The sequence below is a fragment of the Narcine bancroftii genome, chromosome 12, assembly GCF_036971445.1.
Source record: "Narcine bancroftii isolate sNarBan1 chromosome 12, sNarBan1.hap1, whole genome shotgun sequence".
NCBI lineage: Eukaryota > Metazoa > Chordata > Chondrichthyes > Torpediniformes > Narcinidae > Narcine > Narcine bancroftii.
The window spans coordinates 17587843-17614661 of NC_091480.1; the positions used below are offsets into that span (position 1 = coordinate 17587843).

Below are 26819 nucleotides of genomic sequence, written 5' to 3' on the forward strand. Positions count from 1 at the left end.
CTCAAAGTCTCTTGAAAAGCATCCCCTGCCTACTTGCCATTGTGTAAAAAAAATTTCCTTTCCTCAAGTGAAGAACTGGCTGCACAATTGAATACTCAACAAAATCACCTTATTTAGAGTAAAAATAGTAGCATTGCTTCAAATCTGTCAAAATGTCAAATTTACTGTCAAAATGGCATCTTTTAAAAATTTTCTTTGTCACTGTGTGAGGATAAAAATTATTGAAAAATATCGAGACAGCATTATTGCAGTAAAATTAGACACTTTGCGGAGGTGGGCATTGGCAGTATCCACACAACGTGCTCATCTTGGAAGAACCTTTCTGTCATAGGAAGGGCAACTTGAACTAGGTCGGCAGACCATGACGCCACTGGGTAATTCACAGCTGGCAGACACCCTGAACTAATCAATGTCAACCCCCTCCGTCGAGAAAGGCCCCGTGTGAAGCCAGTGAGATCCTGGTGCAGGGTTAAGGATGACACCATGGAGCCTTGGTTGATGTGCTTCCAGCCAGGTGAAAAACATCTTACCGAGATTCCAGAGCACAAGACCAATTGGTAAGCAATTTCACTCCTGGGTTTTCCTGCAAGGGAACTCAGTCCTTTCCTCCAGCAAGAACCCTCTTGCACAGTGGCTCAGCTGATGGAGATACTGCCTCCCAACTCTAGTGACCTGGGTTCAATGCTTTACCTCCAGTGGTGCCTGTTCAGAGTTTGCTTGTCTCCTTGTGACAACATGTTCCCCCCCACCCCCCCGATAATCCAGTTTTCTCCCACAGTTGGTATTTTAATTGGTTACTGTAAATTTCCCCTAGTGTATGGTACAGTGTAGAATCTGGGATGATGTGACAGGAATGGGGGAGAACAAATTGGGACCCATGTTGGATTGAAGTAAAAGGTTGCTTGTGGGCTGGCATGAAATGAATCGGCAAATGAACTTGTTTCCACACTGAATGACTATTATGACTGCTAAAATTCCTTTCTCTGAACATTCCTTAGATATCAGTCAGACTTCTTCAACTTCCTGATATTCTACTTTTTCTTTCACTGCCTTGGGCTCAACACTGTGCGGCAGTATGCAAATGAGGACCCATGAAACTGATCCAATCATGAAGAAGGCCTGCCAGAATCACTGAAGACTCTGGAAATCTTCTACAGGTGTACCATGGAGAGAGTTCCGGCTGGTTGCTTCACTGCCTGGTATGGAAGCGCCAAATCTCAGGACAAGAAATAACTCTGGAGGGTTGTTAACTCGGCCTGTGACACCAGCCTTCACTTCATCGAGGACATCTACATGAGGCGGTGTCTTAAAAAAGCAGTCTCTATCCTCAAACACCCCCACCACCCAGGCCAATCCCTCCTCACTCTGCTATCATCGGGAAGCAGGTACAGGAGCCTAAAGACGAGCACTCAGCAGTACAAGGACAGCTTCTTCCCTGCAGTCAACAGATTCCTGAATAATCAATGAACCAAAGACACTGCCTTACTTTTCATGCTCTACGATTTAAATTTTTAAATATATTATTGTTGTAAGATGGTTCATAATATGAACGTTTGCCTTGTGACGCTGCCACAAAGCACCAAATTTTGTGACTTGCTTATGACAATCATTTCTGATTCTGATCACCTGGGCTTTACGCTGTCGAAGTCAGGCCTAGCTCAGCCTCTCCAATCCGATGATGACTTGCAGCACGGTTCAATAATTACATCCTCTCTGCCGCAGTCTTTTTATTTAAATGATGTTGTGAACCTTAGAATAACATGGATGGTTTCTGAGTCCATGCTGGCTAGGGTTGATCATGGAAATTGCAATTTAACTTTAGAAAGTGGGAGAAATATTGCAAAGTGTGTGGGAGGTGAGAGCGTGGGCAACAAAGTGAGAGTATGATCGAGAGTGGGAGGGCTGACGTATATGCCTTGGTTACTTGAGTATGCATTGCCTTTTTAGATTTAAAAAAACCAGGTTGTAAACTATTTTTACATTTCTGTTTATAGCAGTAAGCGGGGCACACGAGGATGACCTTTGGCAGCACCATCTGGTGTTATTGTTTTACGGTTTTTTATTCTAATCAGCTTCTTAAAGATTGTAATCATGTCAGTCAAGATTTGCTAGAAAGGCATGCTCTAGCAATCAAAGCAGCTGAAAATATAAACTCTAATGTTAAAATTTATTTCAGGGGGCTGATATTACCTTTCCTTTCTACAACGGATCGAAAATGAAATGCAGGGAGACGTTGGTTCTCCGAGACAGTGAAATAAATCAAAAAACAATTACAGGATGAGTAGGAAACAGGCATGAGAAAGAGTTTGCATTTATAAAACGTCTTTCTCATCTCAAGACACTGAGTTGGAACATTAAGATTAATCACACCATTTGGTTCTCATTTCTTCTTGGGATTTAAGAACATGTGGAGATGATGGTCTTTTAAAGTCAAAACAAAAATTCACACTCTTGGCTCCAAGGGTATTGGTGCTTGGCTGTGGTTCCTCAATATGAAAAAGGTTTTCCTCATTTTAATGGATGTGTCTGCTCTTTGACCAGCACGTACCACGTGGAAATTCTCATCAGTGACACCAGTGGACAGTAGAACCAACATCGATATATTCATTTCAACACTCTGAGTGGAACCACTCCTAATCGAGAGCACAACAGTGGAGAGGGTCAAGAACTTAATTTATTGTCATCAATAAGTCATGAAATTCAGTGTTTGCTGCAGCATCATAGAGCAAACATTCATATTACAACCATCTTATGACATTACTAGAAATAAAAAAATAGTCGTGTATGGAAAGTGAGGCAGTGTCTTTGGTTCACTGATTATTCACGAATCTGATGGCAGCGGGGAAGAAGCTGTCCTTGTGTCGCTGAGAGCTCATCTTTGGGTTCCTGTACCTTTTACCCGACGGTAACAGAGTGAAAAGGGCATGGCCTGGGTGGTGGGGGTCTTTGAGGATAGAGGCTGCTTTTTTAAGACACCGCCTCATGTAGATATCCTCGATGGAGTGAAGTCGCAGGCCGAATTAATAACCCTCTGGAGCTTATTCTTGTTCGGAGATTTGGCACTTCCATATCAGCCAGAACACTCTCCAAGGAACAACTGCAGAAGTTTTCGAGAGTTTGTGGTGACATACTGAATCTCCTAAGATACTTCACAAAAATATAGCTGCTGACCAGCCTTCTTTGTGATTGCATCAACACCATCTCAGTACAGCTTTGCATCCTATCAATATCCTTCTTTGCCAATCCTCCATGGAACATGTATCAGAAATCCTGCCCTTTTTTTTCAAAATGGCAAATTCTTAACCTTAAAAGGCACTTAGAGCTCAAACTTCTGATGTTGCAACCATCAAGCAGAATAGCAATTGAACCTTAGGAAAGCCTTGGATGTGTTGCATATGCCCCTTCTTTGCTCCATCCAGGAGTCTTGATTACCATGGATCTGATTACTTGTCTGCTGTCTGATTCCCTTTTAATTGCCCATCTGAAAGCCATTGTTGGTGATGCATTGGCCTGAAATTCAATGCTTTTCCATCTGAAAACTCCCAGTTGTTTCCAGCTACTTGCTGTTCTTTAGAGTATGAGACAAGGCCCAATATTTGGCTTGATTTTTCAGTTTCTCGGCCAAAAGACGTACATCGTTTTGCTGAAAATCCTTAACTAATTAAGACAAACAGGCAGATACGATTTCAGCATGCAAATAAAAATGCTACTTAAAATGTTCAGATGCAGCACTCAAATCTTTAATTACCACTGACACGAATTATTTGTAGCGAAACTGCTGACTTATGGGAAGAGGAGAGCAAGGTTGTAAACAAGGTCAAAATTAACACTTCAATCTGTTTATACAATGACTAGAACATGTTATATGCCAGCTGCTGTTACCTAACTATGCAGTCCATCTCTGAATGGGAGGCTGTTATGAACAAGTATTTACAAGTATCACAGAGAGAGTTCCAAGGACAGGTGGGAGTGAGGAAATCTAGCGACAGAAGAGGAGCCTTCCATTACTCAATCAGTGGAAGTGATTTCACGTGTTGTGAGAGTCCACTCCTGAAAGAGAAACACTCCACACCACCCAGAAAATGAAACCCACTGAGAATACTTCAGTCGCTTTGCAAATGGAAAAAGGCAAGTTGCCCTTCAGTGACTTGTATCAAAACACAACAATCAGAATCGGAACCTTAATTTATTGTCATGAGCATGTCATAAGGGTTCGTTGTTTTGCAAATATTTCTATAAAGCACTTTTTAAAACAAATAAAATAGTGGAAGGAAAAGAAGGTGTCTGTAGATCATTTGTTCCTTCAGGAGTCTGATGGCAGAGGGGGAGTAAGGTGACCTTGTGCTCGTCTTCAGGCTCCAGTACCTCCCTTGCGATGGTAGCAGAGTGAAGTGGGCATGGCCTGGGTGGTTGGGGTCCTTCAGGATAGAGGTCGATCTTTAAGACAATGCCTCTTGCAGATGTCCTCGACGGAGTGAAGACTTGTGCCCGCCATGTCGCGAGCCGAGTTAACGACCCTCTGGAGATTTTTCCTGTCCTGAGCATTGGTGCCTCCATACCAGACAGTGATGCAACCAGTCGGAATACTCTTCACAGTACACTTGTAGAAGTTTTTGAGAGCCTTAATCACCCAATAATTGTAAAACAAGAAAGACATCAGGAATTTTGGGCCATGGGATTGCTAATTGCTTTTGTAGTACAGTGGTCAAGTTACCCGTCAAATCCTTAAAGCTTCAACAATTCTTTTGTAAGCATGACTTTGTATAGCACCATTTCAACTGGGAAATTTAAATTCAAGCAGTTAAATACATCTGGAATTAATACTGATATCAACAATGGCAATCAACGAACTACAAGATTATACTCGACATCAACGTTTTTGTTTCCTGAACACTTTTGGGTGTATTTCATGGATTTTGGGCTGCTGATCATAAAATCATGTTAAAATGTTGCTATCATTTTTCAGATATAACCTATTTTCATGAACCATATAAAACCACAAAGTTTAACATGTCATTGCAAATTCATTTTCTGCATTCGCGCTTGGACATCTTCCCTGCTGATCCTGGTGCAGTCGGTGATGAACAGGGTGAAAGGTTTCACCAGGACATTGAAATTTAAATTTAAGAATAAGTTTATAAAATTGTGACCATGGAAAAGTGGTATCAGAGCAACTGGAATCCTGCAACGCTGGCCGACTATTGTTGGACACTGACACGAGATGCTGAATACAAATAAAAATCAGAAGCAAAGCATTTTCAGATCAATTGAACTGGGATTAAACCTGCTAAATTCAATAACAGTTTCTCCAACTTCTTACGTGGTACAACAAATCTGAAATTATCTTCAGAATGAAGTTGTCTCTCATAATCCCTAATTAATTTTTAGGAAGCAAATTTTTTGAAAAAAATTGTTGTCCAGTGTTAAAATTCTTACCTGGTTCACTAATTTCTTCAGGGAAAGACTCCTTAGCTAGTCTGACAAATAACGGAGTCAAGACACTCCAATATGGTGGACTCCATAAAGGCCAAACAAAATGTTAAATTCCCTTGCCCACGGAGGAAGGAATATATATCCTCATCCTATATGGTGAGTGAAGTATCTATCCCTATTTCTCAGCTATTTCAGCAGGTCATCTTTCACCTGCTACAATATCGGCACTTTTCTGTCCTCATTCTATTCAAATCATTCAACCGAGTGCTATTGAAAGTCTTCCAAAATTCAATTGAGAGACAGCTCTGGGAATTCAACACTCTCCCTTGTTTAGAACCATAGAATGCTACAGCACAGAAAACAGGCCATTCAGCCCTCGAGTCGATGCTGACCATCATCGCCTTAGTCTCACTGATGTGCTCCCATTCCATAATCCTCCCGGCCTCTCCCATCCATGTACCTATCCAATTTATTCTTAAAACACACGATCGAGCTCCATTCACCACATCAGGTGGCAGCTCATTCCACACTCCCAGCACTCTCTGAGAGAAGAACTTCCCCCTAACGTTACTCCTAAATCTTTCCCCCTTCAACTTAAAACTATGACGTCTCATACTTATCTCCACAATCTCAGTGGAAGAAGCCTATTCGCATCCACTGTGTTTATAGCTCTCAAAATCTTGTAAACCTCTATCAAATCTCCCCTCATTCTTCTTCACTCCAATTAATAAAATCCTAATCTGTTTAATCTTTCCCTGTATCTCAACTCTTGAAGACCCAACAACATCCTAGTAAATCTGCACTCTTTCAATCTTATTGATATCCTTCCTGTAGTTAGGCTTCCAAAACTGCACACAATATTCAAAATCTGGCCTCACCAATGTCTCAAACAACTTCAACATAACATCTCAACTCTTATACTCAATACTTTGATTTATAAAGGCTAAGATACCAAAAGATTTCTTTACATTCCTGTCTACATGTGACACCACCTTCAGGGAATCATGTTTTTGTATTCCCAGATCTCTCTGCTCCTCCACACTCCTCAGTTCCCCATCATTAACTGTCTATCTCCTATTTTGATTTGTCCTTCCAAAATGCATCACTTTACACTTGTCTGCATTAAACTCCATCTGCCATTTTTTGGCCCATTCTCCTAGCTGGTTCAGATCTCTCTGCAAGCTTTGAAATCTTCCTCGCTGTCCACAACACCTCGTATCTTTGTGTCATCAGCAAACTTGCTGATCCAATTCACCACATTAACATCCAGATTATTGATATATACAACAAACAACAATGATCCCAACACTGATCCCTGAGGCACACCATTAGTCACAGGCCTCCAATCTGAGAAGCAACCATCCACTACCACCCTCTAATTCAGATTACAACCTCTCCTTGAATACCCAATGTCTGAACCTTCTGAACTAACCTCCCATATGGAACCTTGTCAAAGGCTTTACTAAAGTCCATGTTGACAACATCCACAGCTCTTCCCTCATCTACCTTCCTTGTAACCTCCTCAAAAAACTCTACAAGGTTCGTTAGATGTGACCTACCATGCACAAAGCCACGCTGACTATCCTCAATCAGTCCATGACTATCCAAATACCTATATATCCTGTCTCTCAGAACTCCCTCCAACAATTTACCAACCACTGATGTCAGGCTCACCGGCCTATAATTACCTGGTTTTATTTCAAGTCAAGATTTTGGTATTGGTTAAACTTTACAGCGTGTAATAGTCTATGATGGAGTATGATAGATCCATAGTTGTTCAACCCTGGTTAATGTTCAAAAAGCAAAGTTAGTGGCAGTGTGATCACAGTCCCAAGGTTCCACCCATGTAGAATGTAGACTGTATCAATTCTGTTTTCTCCTCTCTGAAGTGTTGACTGCCAGTTTGCTCCACCGGCCCACTCTTAACCCCAACAACCACAGGAGCCACTTTGCATCCCTCACCTTTGACAAACACTCTTCAGAGTCGCATTGCGTTCCCCACCTACATGTGTACAGAACCATTGTGTCCTCTCCCACAGCAGCTAGATGACAGGCTTGTGCTCGCCCTCCCACTCTAAATGACAACTGTAAAACTTTGCCCAAGTTAGCCCACACACCCAATAAATCTGTGGAGAAATTGAACTTAAGTTTTCATTATGCACTGACCTTAAAGTCCACAATGCAGAAATATTTTGTAAATGACTCACTGAATTTTGCATTGGAAATATGTTTACAAATTACCTCATACCTTAAAGATTTAACACCAATTTACCTTGGGAAAATATTCATTAAGTTTGGTTCAATGTGCTTGGCAGAACACTTGTCATATTAATAGTTTTATACTAAGGCTAAATTATTTGAAAACACGATCAAATGCACAAGCTGTGCAGTTGTCATTAGTGAGATGTCAATTATGTACCACTAAAGAGTACCATTAAGAGAATCAATATAAATAACATTAAGGCTCAAAATAGTTGAAATTGCATCGTATAAAGTGATGAGTTGAATAATTCCAGAGTAGATTCATCCAGGAAGCTTTGACTCATCTGCAAGGGTCTTTGGGATCCAAAATGGAAAGAGGGAGACTCAAAAGGTGTGGCATGGTTAATGTAAATGTTGGCGCAACGCTGTTACAGTGCTAGCAGCTGTTTAGAATTCCATGCTGTCTGTAAGGATTTTGTACTTTTTCCTCATGTCTCCATGGGTTTCCTCCAGGGGCTTCGGTTTCCTCCTACTCTTCAAAATGTAGGTCAATTGGGTGTAATTGGGCAGCATGAGCTCATGGGCTGAGAGGGCCTGTTACCCTGTCTAAATTAAATTAAATTAAAATATTAAAGATAATAAAGAAAGCCAAGGAAGGTGTGTAAAGCAGAAGAAAATGGTGAGGACAAGTGTAAGGGTAAGAAAGGCCAACTTTGCAGTGTTTATTTTAATGTAAGGAGCCTGAGAGAGAAAGCAGATGTGCTTATGGCATGGATTGGTAGAGAACAATGAGATATTGTAGCCATAATGGAGACATGGTTGAAGTAGCATCAGGGCTGGCAGCTCAATGTTCTGGGATATTGTAGTTACAGGTGTGATAGGAGCAGTGGGAAGAGATGTGGGAGATTGCAATAATCTTTACGGAGGGTATTGCTGGAGAACTATCATGTGAGGAAGTATGGGTGGAAATTGATAACTGATAAGAAGTAGTCACCTAGATGGATGTATACTATTAGCCCAGCAAACAATCACCAGGAGCTAGAGGATCAAATATCTAGAGATTGCTGATGTTTGTAATTAAAAATGCCAAAGTTTAGATTGAGTGGGATGAACCTTGTTACATATGCCGAGGAGATTTTTTTTCCAGCAACATGTGGATAGGCCTACTTGGGAAGGGACAATATTGGACCTTGTAGTAGGGAATGAAGCTGGTCATGGATCTGAGATATCCGAAGGGGAATGTTACGGGTCAGCACTGGCAAGGTTCTTCAATTTTTTGGGTAGCCAATGGGTCCTTTTTATTGGCTGTGTGGAGCAATCCAGGCTACAAGTCTACACAGGCAAGTCTCCTCAAATCTTCCTCTGCTACACTGATAACTACATTGGTGCTGCCTCATGCACCCATGACGAGCTCATCAACTTTATCCACTTTGCTGGTAATTTTCACACCGATCTCAAATTCACTTGGTCCCTTTCAAGCAGCACTCTCACCTTTCTTGATCTCTGACTCCATCTTGGGAGACAAACTTCTGCAGACACTTTCTACAATCCTACCAACTCCCATAATTAGCTCGACTACATCTCTTCACACCTTGTGCCCTTTAAGGATTCTATTCCTTTCTCTTAGTTCCTCCATCTCTGTCATATCTGCTCCCAGGATGAGGCCTTCCATTCCAGAACACCTAAGATGTCCTCCTTCAAAAATCATGGCTTCCTATCTACTGCCATCAACTCACTCACATCCTTACTCACATCTCCTCTATGTCCCACACTTCTGCCTGGGTCCCCCTTGCCCCTAAACACAACAAGGACAGAACTCCTCACATACTACCCCACATACTTCCACATTCAAAATATTATCCTCCGCAATTTCCACCATCTACAACATGATCCCATCACCAGTGACATCTTCCCCTCTCTGCCTTCTGCAGGGACATCTCCCTCTGGGACTCCTTCATCCTCTCATCTCTTCCCACTAATCATCCATTCAGTATCTACTGCTGCACTTTCGCCTACACCTCCCTCCCTCACCACCATTAGGGGCCTCAAACAGTCCTTCCAAGTGAGACTGATCTTCATGTGACTCTGGAGAGGTCAACTACTGCACCTGGTGCTCCCATGTGGCATCATCTACATAGTGGAGACTGGATGCAGATTGGGAGATCATTTCGTTAAGCACCTTCGTTTTGAATATTGCAATAACAGGGACTTCCCAAATGCCAACCACTTCAAATTCCACCTCCTATTCCCACACCAACATTCCCATGGCCTCATGCCCTGCCATATCGAGGCCACCCGCAAATTGAAGGGACAATACCGAATATTCTGTCTCCAACCAGATTGCATTAACATCAACTTCTCCAGTTTCTGTTTGGCTTCCCTCTCTCTCTCTCCCCCAGTCTTCATTCTTCCAGCTCCCCACCCCATTCCATCTGCATTTAGAGAACTACACCTCCCCATATCACTTCTCAGCTTTTCTCTTCTGCCATCCCACCCATATCCACCTCCTGACAGTTAGCTAGTGCTCCTTCCCCTGTTCCCTCTTCGCCTCTCCTACCCCAATCTTTTAATTCAGACTGCTTTTTGCTCATACCTTGACGAAGGGCTCTGGGCTAAAACATTGGTTATATTCCTTTATTCTATGATCCGCTGAGTTTCCCCAGTTAGAATCCTATTTTGGGGCAAGGCCAATTTTGGCAGGTGCTACTGTTTATGGGACACAAATGTAAGAGAGTAAGAGCACGACTGTCAAATGGGAGCTATTTAAAAGGGTGATAAAAAAAGGTCCAGAGCGATCATGTTTCTAGTAGAGTAGGGGGCATGGAATGAACCACTGAAGCTACAGACGCTGTGATTGTAGTTAAAAACACACAGAAATGCTGGAGGAACTCAGCCAGTCTCACAGCGTCTGGAGGAGGTAAAGATCTATTACTGATGTTTCGGCCCTGAGCCCTTCTTCAAAGTTATAAGCAAAAAAGCAGGCAGGCATCTCAATAAAGACTGAGAGAGAAAGATGGAAGAATGGGAGAGGGAAAGAGTCCAGACCAACAAAGGTGAGAATTGATTTTGGATCTGTCAATGGAGACAGAGGGAAAAAAAACTAGTGGAAAGGAGACAGGGGGTGGGGTTAACGGAAACTGGAGAAGTCGATATTAATGCCATCTGCTTGGAGGATGCCCAGAAGGAAGTTGAGGTGTTGTTATTCCTCCATTTTGCGGGTGGTCTCAGTCTGGCAGTGCGTGAGACCATGGACAGACATGTCAGCAAAGGAATGGGGCAGAGAATTGAAACGGGTGGCCACAGGGAGGTCCACACTAGAGCAGGGATAGCAAAGTAAAGGGACTCTGGTCAACAGGAGATATAGTAGCACAGCTCAGAAAGCAAAAGGAAGAATATATCAGATAGCAGCTTTGAAAAATCCCTCAAGGAATATAAAGAACACAGGAGCAAAGTGAAGAGGCACATGGAGGCTAAAAGAGATTTTGAGATGTCTTTGGCAAACAGTGTCAGGGAGAATCAAAAAAAGCTATGAATGTAATCTCTCCTGCTCTGAATTCCAATCTGCTTTCATACATTCAATTATCCATCATTCAGTAACATAAGTTCAGTCTAAAATTATTTCTAGTCTCACCTGTCTGGTTGTGAATGTTGTATACTTGGAATCAATTTTGATTTTATTCTTTAGCACTGCATTAACTCGTTCTTTTTTCCCCCAAATGTCATCATTTGCAAAGTTATTTTGCACAAAAATAACACTTTCAAATGCCACATTGATGAACTTTGACATTTGTACTGGGTAAGTGGTGCATTTGGGGCGGTTATGAGATCTTAGTCATTGTTGGCCACCCACTGACTAAATGATAGTTTGTGAAAATCAGATCAGTCAAAGTTAAACACTGCCACAACTTTGTCAGTAGCTTGTTAATCCTGATGGGGAAAAAAACATGAAAGGATTGAACACATGATAGGACATCAGTAAGGAGATTCCCTTGAGCTTGCAATGAAAAAAAATTAAAAAAAAACATCAAACTATCTTAAATCTTTCATCTGGAATGAAAGAATTCATGTGGCTTTTAATATATCCTTGGCTGTATGTATTTAAATGTGCCTGCTGTTTTTGGTGGAGGAGGTCAAGAGTTTGGTAGATGCTCAAAGAAGTGTCAACAGAACATTTTGCAGGTGGTCTCAAGTGTACCCACTGGGTGATGATCACAAGAGGGAATTCAGGTTTTTGGTGGTTGGCCGAGAGACCAAGCAAAAGGGCTGCTTTGCCCTGGGTGGCATTGAGCTTGCAGATCGTTTGAGGCATCACCGTCCAGGAAAATCACTTTCCCGGAAAGTGAAAACTCCCTGATCATATTGGAGGTCGCCGATGCTTGGAACAGGAGCCTGTGCGGCTGCAGAAGCTGTGGGAGTACTGGAGGTGAATCAAGGCCTTTGAAGGGACTCGAGGTTCTTTTTCTCTTATTGTTAGGTTCGCCAGGTAATGCTTATGGCAACCCCTTGTTTGCCTTATCACAGGCAAAAGGAAATTTAGTGTATATTACATGTTTTTATTATTAAATGACAATAAAAGGAATCTTGATCTTGTATCATGTTTGAAATCATGGATGATGTCTTTAAATGAGAGGAGGTAACGTTTCAATAAGGCATTTTTTTTAAAAACAGAAATGATGTGGATTATCACCATTGTTGATTACCCTTTACATCCTTGACTCCCTGTGTCACCTGCTGAGGTTCTCCAGCATTTTTGTGCAATGCACGACAATTGCAGCGTCCGCAGATTTTCCTGTTTAACTGACTTAGAAGTGAATTTTATTTCGGGACCAGAGCTTTGCTGCACTTTAACATTTCTTGATATTTTTATGACTGAAGGATGTATTCACCAATGGCGATTGCTACCTGCCCAGAGCTCCAGCTCCATTCTTTTGGAAGCTGCATATTGAGCTGCCAATCTCCTGATAGAGATTGGTGTCAATTAATGTGTGGCAGTTTTCTTCAGAGTTATTGAACCACTCATTGCGATGAGAGGAAATAGTCTACAGTGGGCGATAGTGTTTTATTCCATAAGAGGGCTCTACATGTCTTCAGCTGTACAAAATATTGAACAGTCACTCCAATTCAGAGATCCGTCAGGAAAAGAAATCAAGAGATGTGCCTTAAGGTCGGGATTCAAGAACATCACACATGGAAAGAAAAGACCATTAGTCCCCTCTAGCCAGTTCTGCCAATTAATTACAGGGATGATCCTGTACCTCCTCTGGTAAGTCATGAATATTCAAAGTAGGAGCAGGTGGAGAACATGATCTCTCAAGCCTGCTCTGCCACTTAATAGCTGATCTGACTACAACTTCAACTCTGCCTTCCCAGCCACCCTCAGTAACCTTTTACTTCCTTGCTTATCGAGAGTCTATACACCTCTACATGAAAAATATCCAAAGACTTGGGAACTCATGAGAGGAAAGGTTTACATCATACCCATTTTAAATGATGACTCTTTATTTTTAAGCAGTGGCCCCCTGGTTCCAGATTCGAACACAGGGGAAGCAAACATCCAGCCCAGCCTTTCTAATCTTTTCTTGTAAGACCAATTGCTCGTTCTAGGTATGTCAAGTAAATATCTGAACTGCACTTACATCCTTCCTCACAGAAGGAAACCAATACTGTACACAGTTCTCCAGATAGGGTTGTACAAATACAGGTACTCCCCGACTTGCAACCTATGTGACTTGTGTCCATCCACGCATACGACCTAATTTTTAAAAAATGTAAGAAAAAATATAAAATTTATGCAGTTTATGTTGTATTTGACAAACTATAACAGGGATACAGGCATGTAAAAGCCAAAATGTGGGTACTTACCTTGTTAGTAAGCGTCCTGGGGTCCATAGGCTGGCAGCATCCATCTTGATTCCTGTACAACTGCACAAGTCTTTGGTTGGCACATTTGTGGTGGGTTTGCATATTGGAGTTCGGTTGCCCTGATGATATTGAGTTCACGGCTTTAACTCTCGCGCTTGTGCCAACCGAACTCTAATATGTGAGCCCACCACAAATGTGCCAACTGAAGACTCTCACATATCCACAGGAATCAAGATGGCTACACCCAGCCGACGGACTCTGGCCACCGACTAACAAGTTAAGCATGGACAAGAATGTGGAAAAATTCACCAAGGTTGATCAACAAATTCAGGAAGCTTTAAGTTGTTATTGTCAAATCTACGATGAAAAAAGGTTTGATTAAAAAATTTGCTTTAAGACTTTGGTACTCCATGCACGCGGGCACAATTCCAACTTACGTCTATTTTGAGATACAACCAAACTTTTGGTCCCAATTATGGATGCAAGTCAGGGAGTACTTTATATAACTGAAGCGTAATAGCAATGAGAGTTCATTGTCATACGTAAGTACAATGTACAGATGCACTGAAGTTATAACTTGCTGCAGCCAAGTAGATACCTCAGATACAACAAATACAATATTAAAAATTAAACCATCACAATATGACACACACAAGATATAATTATTAATTCATAGATAAATAAATATTCAGATTTGCAGTGAAGTGCAAGAAAAAAAGTGACATTTCAGAAGTACACTCAGATCTTTTGGAGATTCCAGAGTAGTTTATGGTTAAGGTAGTGCAGGGAAGGTCAAGACCCCGATAACTATTGGATAAAAATTGTGTTTGAACCTAGAGATGCTGGTCTTCAAGCACATCTCCTGTCGTCAGGTATCCCAGCAGAGAACCTCAGGTGCATCTAAGACTGGTGTTTCCAGAATACCACCTGATGTCGAGTTGTTTACCAAGCAACAACACAACATTGCAGCATTAGAAATCTCTGTCACATTACACAGACCAATATGTATTAGGCAACACACGAGTTTGCTGGAGGATTTCAAAATGTCTAATTTTTAAAATTAAGATGGAGCTTTTTGTTCTTACTTCTGGCCCTTACCTGTGATTTATTTTGACATCCAGGTGGCATTGCCTTGTTCCTCATCACTCTCATTTGCACATCATCTTTCAGTTTCACACTGACTGCTTCTTATTTCAGCCTCCCTCGTCTCAATCCTTTAATTACAGGATTCCTGCTAAACAAAGAAAATCTAAAAATCTAAAGGGGAAGGGCTGTGGGGAAGAGCAGATTTCCTCGACTAACTGTCTGTATATTGGACATGAACTGGTTTCCTTTTGTTCTGGCAATTTGATGCTAAATTAAGTATCTATATTTTCGTTCCGCAGAAGATAATTCCTCTTTGACTCAAGGGCACAATATTTTAGTTTGCATAATTTTTTGAAGACAAAATTCTTTGCTGATTAATTAGCTTATTTCAGATAGTCTCCTTTCTGTCACTCCGAACAGTTGCTACATTTCGAATTGTTGAGTCTTCCCTTTTCTTAATATCATTAGTTCAGAAGCTGGCTGCGAAGAGTGCTCATTAAAATTATCAGATAATTACCCTTATTGATAATTGTACATTTATCTGTGACAATTGCACATTAAGATGATCAAACTCACAATATAAAAGTAATATAGACTCTTTCAGTCTGAAAAATAGCTCTATTCCCAAATAATTAGTAAATTATCAATTATTTTAGGGCAATATGAGCTCATAGAAGCTGGGATATTTTTGACATCAGCTAACAATGTAAAGTCAGGGAAGTTGATTCTGCCATGATGAAAAAGCTCTCATTAGCCTAGCGTGGATTGGCTTCCAATGCTGGGGGCTGGCATGAACAGGCCAAGTCTGGGTAGCCAAAGATTGGTTTGGATAGTCGAGGAGAAGTTCTCTCGAAGTCAAGGTTTGAATCAGTGGTTCTCAACCTTTTTCTTTCCACTCACATATCACCTCAAGTAATCCCTATGCCATAGGTGCTCTGTGATTAGTAAGGGATTGCTCAAGGTGGAATGTGGGCAGAAAGAAAAAGTTTGGAAAAACACTGTTTTAATCATACCTCATTTACTCGTTATGTGCACGGTTTCATAACTCCCAAGGAAATGGTCAATGACAAATTTTCTTAAGCAAAATATTTCAATAACAATTGGGTCTAGATCAGTGATTCTCAACTTTCCCACCCACATACCACTTTAACCAATCCCTTACTAATCACAGAGCACTTATGGCATTGGGATTACTTAAAGTGGTATGTGAGTGGAAAGAAAAAGGTTGAGAACCACTGGTTTGGATCAAATGATCCAATCCGTGAGGCGGTTGGGGGAATGGGGGGATGAGGCAGAAAAGAGGGGATGCCCAAAGAGTACAAGGAAATTAAAATAAACAAATTGAAAGGGCCTCCATCTGGGAGCTGATGCTGGAGGTTTCCTTTAAGTAGCACTGGTCAGGCAGGTTGTTCCAGGATCGTCCAATGACTGTTGCTTCTGGGAAAAATGACATCTAGCATCCTGCACATCTTTTGTCACTCTGAGAACAACAGTGTAAAGTTTAGCCATAAAACTGCTTCAAACCTTTTGAATTAAATGGAGGTGGAAAAGTTTAATTTTTAAAATGATTTTTTGAAATTTAGGCATACTGATTGGTAACAAGCCATTTTGGCTCCAAAGCCCGTGGTGCCTAACTACACTCAATTCACCTACAACCTGGTACATTTTGAAGGGAGCACCTGGAGTAAACCCATGCAGACACGGAGAGAACGTGCAAACTCCTTACAGACAGCGTTGGATTCAAACCCAGGTCACTGGCGCTGTAACAGCATTGCACTAACTGTGCCACGGAGCAGAATAGTACTACTCCTTCTTCTATCAGTGTTGAGATGCAGATCTATTCTTTATTATTTAAATATCAGATATTGTGAATCAAAACTCCGTGGTAAGACATCAAACATTATGACAACAGGAGTTCAATTCAATAGTTCAGTAAGGAAGGAACATCTGGAGAAGGCCCATGAGTGACTCCAAGCACCATTATCTACATCTGTAAATATTACCAGACAAATATTTAACAGCTGTGTGTGAAATTCTTTAATTTTTTTTGTTGTAAGGCCATTAATCTGTTAATTTTTAATTAAAGTCAGAGGAACATTTTAAAATCCAAACCCTTGCTTTTGAAAAATGTTTATCTCTCTTCTTTATTCCTTCAGGATTTCCATTTATTTCCCATCCCAGATCGCCCTCTGAACTGAATGCCATACTGAGATGAATGGCCAATCTTTTAAGAGTATTGCATATTGCAGTGTCTCTGGAATTACATACAAAAAAAGGACTTGATAGCTGATTGCCTTTCCTAAAGGGCATTGATAAACCTTATGTGTTTTCCTGACAAGCTAGTGGTTTATCTTTGCCATATCTTTGTACTTTTTTCATTTCTGTTTATTTAATTAGCCGCATTTAAATTCCCCAGCTAACTTGGTGGGATGTGAAATCACAATCTCGGGGTCACTGCATCTGATATCTGACATATTAAATGAAGGCATGGACATAGTGAATCTATACAGATACACATAGGATTCCAATGTCAACCTGAGGGAAGCAGGATCTATCTCAGAAATTCCCAGAAATGATGAGTTCCTCGAAATCCAAGAGCATTAAATAGTCACTTCACTTTGAGTTCAAAATTCTTTCCATTGAAAACAACATGTAGTATGTACATTGTATAAAATCGACCGGGGATGAATTACAGGAATGCAAACCACATCTGTTTACAGAGGGATAAATGTCTCAGTACTTCTGTCAGCGAGTACAAGAGCCCTGAGGCAGACAAGAAAAACTGTGTGTGTATGTGTGGATGTTTTACGCTGAAGAATTCATACTGTGACATAATTACAATATACAGACACATGGAAAAGCGGGGTTAGAATTCTTTCTGATTGGTTGGTCGTTTTTTTTTAAATTCCAAGAAATGGTTTATTTAAGTGTGGCTGACTGACAATTTGATGAGATCAACAAGTTCCTCTTCATCAGCAGAATGGTTAGATCTGCAACTTTTCAAGCAGTGTGGTGAGCACGTTGAGGTCACCAACTATTAGCTCCACAAGAATAATAAAATGGTGCTTCCCTACAGTTAAAGTACATACATTTCCTGAAATAAACCCATAATTTGGTGTACCTTCATCTGAATGAACAGATGAAGCATGCACCCCTAAACTCACACATACCATCAGCTGAAATTCATGTCTTTTCACAGGCTGGTGTGACTGTTGGACATCCTAGGTTGCTGACACTTTGGCCATTGTTACTCAGTCTTTGAGTGAGCGACTGTTGTTCGGGTTCCCCAGGCTAAGAACCAGACCAAAGTGGAGGAACAAAGCACACGTTTATTTCAGGGATGGAAATGGGACAACAGGGTCAATTTGTTAAGCAAACTTCTATACACACACACAATGAGCTGGTACATAAAATGATCAGGGAAAAATCACTACAATACCCCACCACCCCTCGACTCAGTACAGACACAGCTCTATGCTACAAGGGACACTAATTAAACACTCCCAACCCTTTTACCAGTGCACATCTTACCAACAGTTTCTCCAACACCCTTCCACATATCTAGGCCTGGAGTGAAGCAGGGTGGTCCCAAACTGGCAGAAAGAGAGAACAAAGAGAACATGACACCTTTATAGTGCTGGAGGGACAAGCCCACATCATTTACTGGGGGCCAATAGCTCAGTGGCAGGAGGGTTTATCTAATTACAACAGCCAATGGTCCAAGGCCAAGTACAGGCAGGCTGAACAGTGCAGTCCAAGTCATTTACATATGGCCAACAGCAAGGTGTGCAATAATGGGTGGAGCAGAACCAAACCTTGATTGGCAGCTGGTGTGTCCTCTGACCAGGTTGAGGGCAGTGCTGTCACATGACAGCCACAACCCTTCCCAATGCTTTTAATTTAAGTGACTCTGAGGACAAAGTGTCTTGGTGAGGTCCATTTTCTCTCCAGGTGGGGATGACAGTTGGTTTAAAAGATCTAACTTGTCCTTTCATAGAGTTAAAAAAACCCAAAGTTCTTGTAATATTCAGCAGGTTATTAGCATCTGTGGAAGGAGAAACAGAGTTCTGATGGAGAGTTTCCCATCTGAAACGTTCACCATCAAATGTTTCCATCAATACTGCCGAACTTGCTGCGTGTTTTCAGCATTTTCTACATTTTTATTTCATGTTTCCAGTATTCGGAGCATTTTTGCTTCCATTTATCTTTGATAGATCTTGTTCGACTCAAAATCCTGACCAGAGGCAGCCATCAGCCCAGGAAACAGGGTTGCCTGTAAGGGTTGAAATGGAATGGTTTAAGATCCCCACCCCACCCCACAACAGATGGAAAATGTCCAAGCCATAGAGAATAAGCTTGACAAACTTCAAGCAAGATGTACTTTTCAAAGGGAGTTGAGGGATTGCGGTGTCCCCTGCTTCACAAAGACTTGGCTCACACCTTCCAGTTCTGACCGTGCAGTGCCACTGAAGGGCTTCTCAGTCCACCAGATGGAATTCTCAGTGAAACCAGGAAATGTAAGAGGCAGAGGAGTTTGCTTTTTCATCCTCACTGTGTTTGATGTGGTGGTCCCAACCCCAACCAACCAATTTTCCCCTGCAACCGCTGCAACCGTGTCTGCCTGTCCCTCATCAGACTTGTCAGCCACAAACGAGCCTGCAGCTGACGTGGACATTACCCCTCCATAAATCTTCGTCCGCGAAGCCAAGCCAAAGAGAAAAAAAACCTGGCAAGCTCCTACACCCTGGATCATCTACTAGAACATGTACTCTCTGCCGCTGGAGTTTGTATCATTTATACTGGCTGCAGCTTATGTACCATTCCAGATGAATATGAAGCTGGCACTGGATGTACTGTTCACCTCCATTAATGAATTTGTTATAGTCGGGGACTTCAACCAAACCAATTTCAAGAGTGTACAAACTTAATTACAGTATTTGCAAGACCATCAAGGAAGCCAAGTGGCCGAGCTGTACTAGGTTCAAGTTCCATGAGAACAACAAGGGCACGTGGAGACTATGGCAAGATATGCAAACTGTCAAGGCAAAGCCAGGCAGTGAAGTATGTAAGAGCACAGCCCTCTTTAACATGCTTAATGTGCTCTAAGCGCAGAAGACTGAGAGCCTAGATAACTTTGGGAACATTCATTTTTTCAGCACCAGTAAGACAAAGGAGCTCATCAGAGGCTTTAGGAAGTGGGGGGAGTAAAGCATCAATGGCACTGAAGTGGAGATTGCATCAAGCATTTCCAGTGACATAACCTGGTGCAACCACGCCCACACCCCCCCAACTCTCCTTCTTAAGAAAGCTAAAAATATTCGGCAATGTCCCTTGTATAGGTGCACCAGTGAAAGCATGCTAGTTGGATGCTTTACAGCATGGTAGGGGTGCTATTCCACCCAAGATCACAAGAAGCTATAGAAGGAGGTGAATGCAGCCCAGAACATCAAACAAATCTCCCTCCTCTCTATCCATTCCATCTACACTTTGAAAGGCAGCCAACATCTTGAAGGACCTATTCCACCACTTTTCTCTCCTCCCATCAGAAGAAGGTTCAATAATGTGAGATCGCACACCGACAGGTTTAAAGACACTTCACTGCTCTCAAGCTCCTGAATGAATCTTGTGCTCCCTTGATATGTCCTAATTGCTCTTTTCACTACAACACTACACAATTTAATGTGCTTTTGATTTCAGATTTTAGATTTATTGTCAGAGTACATACAACATTAGATGCGGGGGCAGCAGAATTATCACTTTTGCTAGTGCAAAAGAACTGTACACAAGTAAACAAATAAAGAAATGTAAAGAAAATTACTGCAATACCGAGAGGGAAAAAAAATCAATCAAGTGGACAAGTCAGAGGCCTTAAATGAGACTCTGATTGAGTTTGTTTGTTGAGGAGTCTGATGGTGGAGGGGTAGCAGCTGTTCCTGAACCCGGTGATCAGAGTCTTGTGGCACTGAGACCTCTTTCCTGAGGGCAGCAGCGAGAACAGAGCGTGTGCTGGGTGGTGAGGGTCTTTGATGATTGCTGCTGCTCTTCGACAGAAGCGTTCCCTGTTGATGTTCTCAATAGTGGGGAAGGTTTTACCTGTGATGTCCTGGGCTGTATCCACTATCTTTTGGAGGGCTTTATACTCATGGGTATTGGTGTCCCCATACCAGACTGTGATGCAGCTGGTCAGCACACTTTCCACCATACCTCAGTAAAATTTGCCAGGGTTTCTGTTGTCATACTAAACCTCCGCAAACTCCTGAGGAAGTCGAGGCACTGACATGCTTTCTTCACGATGCTATTGATGTGTTGAGTCCAGGAAAGTTCCTCTGAGATGGTGACTCCCAATATCTTAAATTTGCTCACCCTCTCCACCTCTGATCCTCCATGATCACCAGACTGTATACCTCTGGCTTTCCTTTCCTGGTCAACAATCTGCTCCTTAACTTTGGTGACATTGAGTGCAAGGTTGTTCTGGGTGCGCCATTCAGTTTTTGCTCTTCTACTTGTAAGCATGTTAGAATGGTCTTGCTAGACTGCTCACCAAATGAACCCTTCTCACCATGCCAGGTATAATGTGACAATAAACTTGAAGCCAAACTCTTTTCAATCTTAATGAGTGCCCACATACTGATCAAACCCAGAGGGAGATGCTGACAACCCAGCCATGGAGTCTACTCTGTGACATTTGCACAGTTCCAGGTACAGAAAGCATTTAACAAGTCAAACACCATGGATCACTGAAGTATCGATCACTGTTGTTTATACAGCATTCAGAGATAAATTGTATGAGGAGCTATTCTAGCTTGTTATTTAGAATGCATGCCATAAAGGGTGAGGCTAAATACCTAAAAAACAAAGGTGAGATGGATTCAAAAAATATGGGAATCTGGCAGATTCCAGAATGTCAGGAGTTTACAAATGGCCAGTGATGATAAAACAAATATTGCTTGTAGAGCAATTGTAAGTGCAATAGAACAGTGGTTCTCAACATCTTGTTCCACTCACATACCATCTTAAGTAATCCCCTACTACCTTACTAACCACAGAGTACCCATGGCATAGGATTCAATTGGCTTTCTGTGGTTGTAAGGTAAAGCAGAATGTGAGTGGGAGAAAAAAAAAGGATGGAAAGCACTGCAATAGAACATTTAAGCACTCCTTCATTGGTCCAATGGTTTGCTTCATTCTAAATCCCAAGGGATCTGGTCAACTGTGGTAACTGTATTAAATTACTGGCACTTTCTTCCAGTGACTGAGCATCAATTTAAGATGACCTAAAACCATTTTATTGAGGATCATAAACAAGGCATAACTCTCATTTGGATTGAATCACAAGGATGAGATAGAAAAGGAAAAAAAAATCAAAACCGAACAAGTCGGTGTGATCTTTACTCTCCAGAGAAACAAATAATTCTAAGTACCATGACCTAATCTGCCATTACATTCCTTTAATGTTCTACACCTATATGGACCTAAATTTGGAGGCATTTATGCCACAGCTTCTTGACTAGCAGGTGAATCCACACCTTCACCATTCCATGGAGAATGACATTTCTTTTGATCTCTGACTGAGATCCCATATCTGTGGACTGTCATCGCTTCATTGTGGTAAACCTATGTTCTCCATTCTCTCTTTTTCTGTCCTTTCCTAATTCAAAACATTTCTATCGAGCTTCTGCATAATCTGTACAAAAACAAAATCTTTGGTTCTGGAAAGCTGAAATAAAAGAAATAAATTCCAGAATTTTTCACTAGGTCAGGAGGCATTTTGATTGGGGGGAGATAGAGATGATGGTTCATACTGACGGATTTTTACCCCACATTCAGAGTTATTCTAATGAGGTTTGTTTGTTCAAAAATAAATGCAGTAAAAGTCCAAATATCTGGACTGCTTAGGGATTGGGTTGGTCCAAATTTTCCAGATTCTTGGGCAGTACTTTTAAAATTTAAATTTAAGGAGAATAAAAAAGGGATAAAAAGGTAAATTTTGATAGCTTATTAACAAACATATTTTTCCTATAAAATACAAAGTACAAAAAAAACCCCAAATATATATATTTATTCATTCATTTCCATGACTACTGTGGAGCTGACAAGTACATGCACGCACACAAAAGCCCACTACATTTAAAAAGTTTGAGAGTCTTTTGAGAAATCTGGATTCTCAGGTAGACCGGATTTCTGACATCTGGATTTTTGGACTTTTACTGTCAACTATATTCACAATAAATTATCTACAAAAAGGAAACCTGTTCAAAGCCTTTTCATATCCTTAGTGTCAAATCTGTACATTTTTACATTCTTTCTCTATTTAGCACCATTACCACCACCAATGCCCCAGAAAGGAACAACTGCATTTCCTTCCAGCAGAATCTGCCTGCTCCTTCATTATAACCTCATTGTGCTTGATATAATGTGTAGTCCAGTGCTGCAAACAGTAGTCAGTGGATGTATCAAGAAAGTATTAAGGAGGTTTTCATTTCCATCTGGCTATCACATTCTGTATTCTTGTGATGGAAGCTTGAATACCATAAAGGACTTTAGCAGTTCTGTCAACTTTAGATGCTATTTTAACATCCTGCCTACCTGTAAACACAATTTCTCTGCTTATCCACAGCACTAAGCTTGACTACTGCAGTTATTATTTTGACTTCTCTTTACAGGAATTGATTTTCCAAAGAATTAACCCCCCTCTCACATTAACTTAAGATGATAGCATTGGCCACTACGCTAAATTCAAATGACCATTTTCCTTCTTTTTCTGGCTGACATTGCAACAGCGAGTGCACTTCAGAAGTACTTAATTCTCCCACTCTCTTTTACTTCTCCTCCAAGCATGCTGCCCTCCTGGCTACCGTCTGAAATGGAAACAAACTCCAAAAGACCGAGTATCACATTTGATGCTGAACTGGATTTTGGAACTCATGTATTTTACTGTCACGAAAGCTGCTTAATTTTCATCTCATTAATGTTGCACAACTCTAACCCTGCTTGAGTTCAACTGTCAGCCTTTTGATTCCCAAACTTAGCTACTGCAATGCATTCTTGACTGACCTCCCCCATTCTACTGCCCTTATCCTAATGGGTAGCAGACCCTTACAATGTCACTCACTGTGCTCATGTTGACTCACAGTTAAGGAGCAATGAAACTTAACCCTTTGGACTCCAGCCATTTTGAAATATACTTCGGACTGGGACTATGGGTCAACTACAATATGAACCAGCTGGGGGCATGGGGACATGGAGTATACGTGCTTGTTGGTAGTCCCTGAAAACCAGGATACGGAGTCCAAAGAGTTAAATTCTGATCCTTGCTTTCAGATTGCCCCTCGATGCCATCTTTATTTATCACCACAATCTCCTCTGACCCAATGTTTCATTAAGATATGTTCACTTCCTTAATTCAATCTCTTTACCAATGCAAAGATTCTAAACCTTGTAACTAAACCCATAATTTCTGTTTTTCAACAGCTTTTTTATTTTGATTCTTTAAACCTACCATCTTGACCAAGTTTTCACTCATTACTCTAATTTCTCCTTATCAATTGTGTTAGACATTGCAAAAAGCCCAAGATATCTCACATGTGCATATCTGAAGCTACTATATAAACACACTCCATAGGAACTGAGAACTGGACGACATTGTTAGTGTAGTGGTTAGCGCAATGCTTTTACCGCGCCAGTGATCGGGACTGGTATCCAAATCCAGTGCTGTCAGTAAGGAGTTTGTACATTCTCCTCATCTCTGCATGGGTTTCCTCCCACCCTTCAAAATGTAGGTCAATTGGATGCAATTGGGCAGCATGGACTCATGGGCCGAAATGGCCTGTTATCATGCTGAATGTCTATATTTAATTTAAATTTAAAATGCATTTAATGTTTAAAGCAGGTTTTCTGTGTTCTGCCCAATTTCTCTGGGTACACCATTATACTGACTCTAACCCAGTAATGTTGACCTTGGTATTTTAGGTCTCAAAAGTAATATAAGGGATCGTGAAGATTTTCCTTCATGTTCTGTTTGGGTTCTTTGACCATGCAGTGTGTGTCTTAGCATAATGAATGGAAGCTCAGTGGCGTTTGGTTTCTAATGGATTATTCAGATTCTCAAAGTTAGACCTCATCAGCACTCCCAAGGTAGGCAATAAGTATCAGAGATTTTAACAGATGTTAAACTTTTTATTTAGTTCAGAAACCTTCAACAGGCTTCATTTTGGCAACCATTAATTTTCATATATCTAAAACTTTTCTGCATTTTCCACTGAAGGTCAACCTTCATGTACAAAATATAACCTTGAATGATCTTCAACTCAAGGAAGGAGCAAACCAAAATAAAACATATATTAGGAATAGCAACAACAGAAGATATGCAAATTATTCCCATATTACATAAGACAAAAAGGCAGGTGGCTGAAGATTTTCTGTTCAATTTCCTGGAAGAGGTGCCCTTCACTCCATGGTTGGCCCAAAATTATTCACAAGCATGGGTTGGGTCTTTACTTTAACTTGTTTGGTCCAAAGTGATCAATGCAATTCATCAGAAATGTCTAAGAAAAAATGATACACGTGCAATGAATGGGTTGCTCGTCTCAGAGGAGGCGAAGAACAACAGCGACAGGTTACCAAATCTACAGGAACTGTGCAATGCGACAGCTGGGGCTAATTAGCCAATGTGAACTTTTCTCGAATAAACCAAGCCCATGGAGAAGATCCGTTTTTTTTTAAACACTGGATTGTATGCAGTCAGACTTTCTGTCAGTCATTAGCTTCTGTTAACATTTCCAATTCAAATTGATGGTGGAAGGATGATATTAATCTGTCTGTCAAATAAGCATCTTTAACTGTCTTATTCTTAACATCTGCTACAACTTCCTTTACTTTCTTTCAAAAACCATAATCAATTCCCAGGTCTGTCCTTGTTTTTCTTATTACATCAGTTGTCAGTGAGGATTAAAACAAAATGAGAGGCGAGTTCGTCGATGAAATCTGTTGTTGCTCATTTTATGGTATCATACAGTTCCAATAAAAACAGGGGTGTAAACATTACCCCTCACTGAAAACAACTAATTTAGATCCTTCAATATGTATTCAAAATGCATTAACTTTTAAGTGACTTACACCTAACAAATCATATTTGCATGCAAAGAGGTTCCATTAGGCTGCTCAGTATACCTTAGGTGTACAATTATTGGACCCTGTTATTCTGCATGGGCAAACTGCATCAATTAGAGCTCAGCAGGCAGGTAAGGCAAACCTGCCAATTATCCTCCTCCTACCTGCACACCATCCTGACCGGGGAATATATTTTCCTTCCTTAATTGTCACAAGGTCCAATTCCTTGAACTCCCTAACAATAGCATGCAAATATTTTAACCAGAAGGGCTACAACAATTCATAAAGTAGTGCACCATTCACATTTCAAAGGAAGTAATGTGAATATTCATATTCTGTGAAATGGATCCCAAATAAAATGGCTACTCAAGGGTTGGAATGCGCCTTGATGGATTCAGGTTTGTGATATTCACAAGGTTTGCCTCCATTCCTTTCACCGTACAATCTTCCTCCTTGTCTGCGAGTGACATTCAATGCGTAGAGTGCAGCAATCCCAGACTCTCCTCGCTGCAAGAATAGGATTGGTTCTAAGGTACAAGAAAAGCTATCTCAGACTTGTTTCAAAATAATGCCCTTGACTCACAATGAGGGAAAGTAGAAACAGCGGCTGGCAGAGGAAGTTTGAATGGGGTAAGAAGAGGTTGATGCAGAAATATAACGGAACACTGGGTGGGATGGTAGTTCATTGTCCGCACAGGAAACCTATAGGACGTCTGGATAGAATAGGGAGAGCAAAACTGGGAACAGGTAGACAGAGCCATTGATTCTGAATATATGATACATCTAATCCACTGAATAGATTCCCAAGAGAAGTTATCTTAAATACCAGCATAAAAAGCAATCAACAAGATATAGAAGAGAAACAACTTCAGAGAAAGACCAACTGCAAAGAGAAACAAATTGGGTGCTTTAATTTCTAGCTTCATTCTGCAGTCTTATGTTCAATTTCATCCTAATACTTTGTATATATGACAGAGGAAGTAAATCAGTGTTGTTCCTTGTTGCAATTACTCTTCTGTTTCGGAACCCTGCCCCTTGCAGAAAGGCCTTGACAAGACGGTGATTTGAACGTACTTACTGCAAACAGTATCTTGAGACTCTGTTGGTAATAAATGCATGGTGTAGTG

General features: G+C 41.0%; 1 long non-coding RNA gene across 3 annotated transcripts in view; it reads right to left on the bottom strand.

The window, feature by feature from the left end:
- Nucleotides 1–18173, bottom strand: part of LOC138747208 (uncharacterized) — a 66453-nt gene extending 48280 nt beyond the window's left edge. For 2 of the 3 annotated variants that reach the window (XR_011347366.1, XR_011347367.1), the window contains exon 1: nt 18115–18173. This is a non-coding gene — a long non-coding RNA (uncharacterized lncRNA). Of the gene's footprint in view, nt 1–14595; nt 14724–18114 lie in introns of those variants that run through there. The other variant, XR_011347368.1, reaches the window with a different exon arrangement.
- Nucleotides 18174–26819: the final 8646 nt, after the last annotated feature.